General features: G+C 46.5%; 1 protein-coding gene across 4 annotated transcripts in view; it reads right to left on the bottom strand.

The window, feature by feature from the left end:
* Positions 1 to 3,199: 3,199 nt before the first annotated feature.
* LOC129823648 (ephrin type-B receptor 1-B) overlaps positions 3,200 to 6,841 on the bottom strand; it is a 482,949-nt gene continuing 479,307 nt past the window's right edge. For all 4 annotated transcript variants that reach the window (XM_055882517.1, XM_055882519.1, XM_055882516.1 and 1 more), the window contains one exon: positions 3,200 to 3,613. The gene's annotated coding sequence lies outside the window, so the exon portion shown is untranslated. The remainder of the gene's footprint in view (positions 3,614 to 6,841) is intronic.

Raw genomic sequence — 6,841 nt, 5'->3', positions numbered from 1 at the left:
GGTGCGTGTCTCCAGTCCGGTACCACCAGTTCCGGCACCACGCACCAGGCCTACTGTGCCTCTCAGCAGGTTAGAGTCGGCCGTCTGCTCAACGCCGCCTGCACTGCTCGTCTGCCCAATGCCGCCTGCACTGCTCGTCTGCTCAACGCCGCCTGCACTGCTCATCTGCTCAACGCCGTCTGAGCTGCCTGCCTGCCCAGTGCCATCTGAGCCATCCGTCTGTCCAGCGCCATCTGAGCCATCCGTCTGCCCAGCGCCATCTGAGCCATCCGTCTGCCGACCGCCATCTGAGCCATCCGTCTGCCCAGCGCCATCTGAGCCATCCGTCTGCCCAGAGCCATCTGAGCCATCCGTCTGTCCCGAGCCGTTAGAGCCGCCCGTCTGTCCCGAGCCGTTAGAGCCGCCCGTCTGTCCCGAGCCGTCAGAGCCGTTCGTCATTCAGGAGCCGCTAGAGCCGTCCGTCAGTCAGGAGCTGCCAGAGCCGGCAGCCAGTCAGGAGCTGCCAGAGCCGCCAGCCAGTCAGGAGCTTCCAGAGCCGCCAGCCAGTCAGGAGCTGCCAGAGCCGCCAGCCAGTCAGGAGCTGCCAGAGCCGCCAGCCAGTCAGGAGCTGCCCTCCAGTCATGAGCTGCCTTCCAGTCATGAGCTGCCCGCCAGTCATGAGCTGCCCGCCAGTCATGAGCTGCCCGCCAGTCATGAGCTGCCCTCCAGTCATGAGCTGCCCTCCAGTCATGAGCTGCCCTCCAGTCATGAGCTGCTCTCCAGTCATGAGCTGCCCTCCAGTCATGAGCTGCCCTCCAGTCATGAGCTGCCCTCCAGTCATGTACTGCCCTCCAGTCATGAGCTGCATCTAGTCCGGAGCTGTCCTTCAGTCCGGAGTTGCCCCTCTGTCCTGAGCTACCCCTCTGTCCTGAGCTACCCCTCTGTCCTGAGCTACCTCTCTGTCCTGAGCTACGTCTCTGTCCTGAGCTACGTCTCTGTCCTGAGCTACCTCTCTGTCCTGAGTTGTCTATATTTAGGAGGGGCCTTGGTGAAGGTTCCTGGAACATGGTCGGGGGCGAGGGTCACCACTCAATGGAAGCTAAGGAGGGGGACAAAAACAATGGTGGAGTGGTCTCCTCGTTCTGTGCCGGAGCCGCTACCGCGGACAGATGCCCACCCAGACCCTCCCCTTGAGTTTTAGGGGTGCGCCCGGAGTTTGCACCTTGAGTGGGGTATATTTCGTGTCAGTGTTCGTCTTGTTAATAAATTCTTTATGTCTGCATACCTCGCTGCGTGTTGGTCCGATCCATACTCCTCCTCATCCGAGGAGGAGGAATATGACGAACGTTACACAGAGGGAGGTGTTTAGTCCCAGGGTCCCAAGTTTGTCTGGGTAAGCATCATCTAATAGTTTGGATTTGTCTGCCATGTAAAGCATAATCTAATAGTGTCTGGACTCTTTCTGTTTTTAAAAAAAAAATTATAAATTTTTGTTTTAATAGGCAATCAGTTAAGAACAAATACTTCTTTACAATGACGGCCTACTTGTAAAGCCCCCCATGTCCAAACCTCCCACAACCCGGACGACGCTGGGCCAATTGTGCGCCACCCTATGGGACTCCCGATCACGGCCGTTTGTGAAACAGCCTGGGATCGAACCTTAGTGCCTTAGACCGCTGCGCCACTCAGGAGGTACATATTCCTACTATGCAAATATGCAAGTAACACCTTCTGTATCCTGTGCACGTGACAAATAAACCTAGATTTTATTTGATTAAGTGTTTTTACCAGAGAGGGTGATGTGAATAACAACATGACCTGCACCAAAGTCAGATTAGGACATTTTACCTGGAGTTTTACCTGGAGTTTTTCCTTATTGTAGGCCAATACTTTCACCACTTTTAGTATTTACGTTTTTGGTTGTTTAGTACACTTCTCACTCTGTTTAGCACATGGCGTCACATGTGAATCCGTAAGAGATGGTTGTGGCTAACTAAGGCTCAAGAGGGTATGAATGATGCTGAATAGGTGTAGACACCCAAATATTCAAAGGTCATTTTCTCGAAAGTGGGTTTCAAGTTTATTAACTTTCAAAGCAGAATTAATTTCCCATTGTTCCTCAACTGCAGTGTATGATGTACCATTTTATAGCTCTGAGTCTGTACTTTTATGCAGCATTTACCGTGAATGTGGTCTCCGTGAAAGTGGGAACATTGCCTTTAAAATGTGCATTGTGGACAACGTGTGATTGGATTGAATCCATGCCTTAATGTCTTCAGGTTCACTGTTGTGACAGTTTAGAACCAAAGTGGAAAGTGGCTTGTATGTTGTGTTAGCTGGCACAACCCTCTTCAAGTTGTATAGAACAAAATCCATTGCCAATAAACTTGGAAATAAATTATTGATTCAATGCCTCATCATGTAACAGGTCGCTTTTACACCTCCTTTCAATTTTATTCTCCCTTCCATGGCAAAATCATCGCACTTCTCTCTCTTATAACGAACAGGATGCTATCAATCAATTACCAACTAATATGAAGGAGCAGTGCAGTGAGTGTTGTCCCCATGCCTTATGAGTCACTTCATTAACCATTTAATTACTGTGGTACAACACATTCTCCTGTGTAGGAGCCCTACAGGCTTCAGTCTGCCAACACACACTACAGTGTGAGCGTGAGTAGGGAGAGCGGGAGAGGTTCATTTCAGCTAGTTTGTCTCAATATTGTCATTTTTCTTGGCAACGCTCAGTGTTGATTTCTTAGGAAGTTTCTGTGGATTTGGAGTGATGTCTTGTTTATTAGCGACTTGATGGCTTTTTACAGTGGTGCAATGGTGACAGGTGTGTGTGTGTGTGTGTGTGTGTGTGTGTGTGTGTGTGTGTGTGTGTGTGTGTGTGTGTGTGTGTGTGTGTGTGTGTGTGTGTGTGTGTGTGTGTGTGTGTGTGTGTGTGTGTGTGTGTGTGTGTGTGTGTGTGTGTGTGTGCGCGCGTGGGCGAGTGACAGGAGTGACAAGAGCTGCTTATTTCGCCCCCAATATAATCGAAAAGCATTATTCACAAAAGCATTATCCTTCAGCTTCTCAGCCTCATGCATTTCAGTGACAGCATGGCTCTGTTGTGTTATTGAATAATAACTTTGAACTATTTTGCTCTGTTCTCACAATAGAAGTGGAAAAAACTGGAATAATCATAATTGTTTAGAGAGTCTGGGACTGCCGGTGATTTACTTGTTTTCCAAGGCGTTTATTGAGTGCATTTTTAGTACAATAGTTCTCAGAAAGTTACAGTTTACAAACTCGGACACATACTCGTCACAATATACAAGTGGTAGCTATACAGAGAGACACAAAAGAAAATCAAACACACAAACAAACAAATGTGGTTCCTTCGTCTGTGTGTACCGTAAAGTGAGGTCAACTTCCCTGTCGTGCTGTCTTCATCCTTATTGGCTGTCCTGAGCAATGCTGGGCCTGCTGTGTGTATGTGTGTGTATGTGTGTGTGTGTGTGTGTGTGTGTGTGTGTGTGTGTGTGTGTGTGTGTGTGTGTGTGTGTGTGTGTGTGTGTGTGTGTGTGTGTGTGTGTGTGTGTGTGTGTGTGTGTGTGTGTGTGTGTGTGTGTGTGTGTGTGTGCATCATCTGAAATACAAGAACACAGAGATAGAGGAATTAGCTGTTTGTGTTAATCTTTAAATGAAACAAATCAACACTTTCCAAAACATGGATTAGCCTCGACATGTCTGCAACCGCAATCATCAGAAGGAATGGACACACTCTAAAAAGGCCCACTTTTCAGACAGAGACGGGACAAATCAAAACAGATGGCATTGTAAAATCTTATACCAAAGTACACTGCTCAAAAAAATAAAGGGAACATTAACACACACACACACACACACACACACACACACACATGCACATTTGTGGCCTGCTGGAGGTAATTTTGCAGGGCTCTGGCAGTGCACCTCCTTGCACAAAGGCGGAGGTAGCGGTCCTGCTGCTGGGTTGTTGCCCTCCTACGGCCTCCTCCACGTCTCCTGATGTACTGGCCTGTCTCCTGGTAGCGCCTGCATGCTCTGGACACTACGCTGACAGACACAGCAAACCTTTTTGCCACAGTTCGCATTGATGTGCCATCCTGGATGAACTGCACTACCTGAGCCACTTGTGTGGGTTGTAGACTCCGTCTCATGCTACCACTAGAGTGAGAGCACCGCCAGCATTCAAAAGTGACCAAAACATCAGCCAGGAAGCATAGGAACTGAGAAGTGGTCTGTGGTCACCACCTGCAGAATCACTCCTGTTTTGGGGGGTGTCTTGCTAATTGCCTATAATTTCCACCTTTTGTCTATTCCATTTGCACAACAGCATGTGACATTTATTGTCAATCAGTGTTGCTTCCTAAGTGGACAGTTTGATTTCACAGAAGTGTGATTGACTTGGAGTTACATTGTGTTGTTTAAGTGTTCCCTTTATTTTTTTGAGCAGTGTATTAAACTGGTGGTTCGATCCCTGAATGCTGATTGTTTGAAAGCCATGGTATATCAAACCGTATACCTTGTGTATGACAAAACATTTATTTTACTGCTCTAATTAAGTTGGTAACCAGTTTATAATAGCAATAAGGCACCTCGGGCAATATGGTCCAGGGGGTGTGGTATAATGCCAATATACGACGGCTAAGGGGTGTATTCAGGTACTCCATGGTGTGTCGTGCTAAGAACAGCCCTTAGCCGTGGTATATTGGCCATATACCACACCGCCTGGGCCATATTACTTAAATAATCCACACAACAGTCCTTTTACATTTTTGAATATATATGAAGTAAATCAGGCAACTGTTTTGTAAGAGGAGTGGATGGGACAATGACAGCAAATTCTGAAATGGCTTTTATGGAGAGAGCACTGATTGCTTTTTCATGTCACAATATTGAAGTGGAATGCTATTAGAGTCAGCATTTTACTAAGACAAACATTAGCAAATGGAAAAATTAGAAAAATGGGAATTACAGACTGCACTGTCATCTCATTCACACAGACATGTTGCATGGCAAATACTTGAGACGTGGTTGAATGGAAGCGTAGCTAATTGATTGAAATGAGATCCTTGCATTGAGTAAATAACCATTTATTCTTCTGATTAATTATGTATATGTGTAGCGTACTCCGGGCTTGTGTGAATGATGTTGAAAGGAATTTGAACTGCTAGGTGTCAACCTAACGAGGTTAATGTATAGATTATCACAGGGTTTATTGAAACAACTCAGGTGGTCTTAGGTCTATATTATAGGCTGCACTACAAAAATTATATATATATATACAGGATATATTATATCCAATATACCTTACTTCAAAGAATAGTGCTACTGTTTTATAGTCTGCCAACTTCCTCTCTTCTCTCATTCCCTCTCGTTTTCCCTCACAGACACACACTGTCAGGTCCTGACCCACTCTCTCTTCATCAAGAGCTGTGGTGGAGAAGCCGTGAGGGAGCCAATAGTGTGTTGTGTGTGTGCCTGTGTGTGTGCATCTTTGCCTGTATCAGTCTGTTTGCGTGTGTGCATGTGTGCACGTGTATGCCTGGACCAAGCTCCATCCATCTCTTTCCCTGCGGCTGATCAGACCTGTGCCAGACTTTGAGGCCCCAGCAGGTGGCCTGGTCCCATGTCTGCCTTGTGCACTGGAGCAGTGATCCAGATAGAGGTCATTTCTCAGTCCTAGCTCAAGCCAGCCAGGCCTGGCGATGCCCAGACCTAAACCCACACCCAGACCTGGGCCCGAGACAGGTTCGTTACACCCCGGATAAATGAGCTGGAGCCTGGCCAAGATGAGGATCAAGTGAGGGGTGGAGAGATGAGACAGAGGGGAGAAGGAAAGGGTAAAGGGGTTGAGGATACTTAATAACCTGCTAATGGGCTGCCATCGATTTCTAATTTCAGATGACACGGTGGGTACCTCAGTCTTAGTCATGGATCCACACTCCTCCTAAAATAATAGCCCAACGCTGTCCGATGCTGGTTAGTGGTAACAGCAGGCTAGGATAACTGTGTTTGGGGAAGCAGTAGTTTGTCATTACACGACACCTGAGGATGCTGTTACAATGGATCGATGCAATAAGTTACAATGATGTTAAGGTGTTTTGTGTTACAACTTTATACATGGGCTTAATCTGTAGATAATCAACTGCCTTTCCCCTCTGCTGTCACTGAAATCAACAGGGTTCTCAGACAAATGCACTGTAATTATTATGGCTATATGTGATTCATAAGTCATAATTCACTGCTACTGATTATAGCTGTATCTTTAACAGCGGTGAGTAGTTACTTTTACATTGAATTCCTGCTTTAATGAAGTGGATATTCCTGTCGATCAGTGTCTTCATTCGGCTCCTTTATTTGATTGGTAATAAAACAAGTATTTTTTTTTACCGTTATTTTACCAGGTAAGTTGACTGAGAAAACATTCTCATTTGCAGCAACGACCTGGGGAATAGTTACAGGGGAGAGGAGAGGGATGAATGAGCCAATTGTAAACTGGGGATTATTAGGTGACCATGATGGTTTGAGGGCCAGATTGGGAATTTAGCCAGGACACCGGGGTTAACACCGGGGTTATTCACTTTGGCCGAGTCACATTCATCAGAGCAGTTCAACCTATCATGAACCAGCAGGTTCCTACACCTTGCTGTCAGACATAGTTGAGATCCAGTGTGATTTAGTTTGAGACTACACTACACCAATCACAGCCTGCTAGCATAGTAGTACAATCAACCCTATGTACCCGTTAGACCCCTCACGTCAGCTTCACCTCCTAGACCACCATCTTAAACATACTCAAAAGAATACTCTCTCTCAAACGCCATCAAAA

The sequence above is a fragment of the Salvelinus fontinalis genome, chromosome 26 (assembly GCF_029448725.1).
Source record: "Salvelinus fontinalis isolate EN_2023a chromosome 26, ASM2944872v1, whole genome shotgun sequence".
Classification (NCBI taxonomy): Eukaryota; Metazoa; Chordata; class Actinopteri; order Salmoniformes; family Salmonidae; genus Salvelinus; species Salvelinus fontinalis.
Note: the sequence above shows the minus strand (reverse complement) of the source record. Positions and strands in the feature narration are given on the sequence as shown.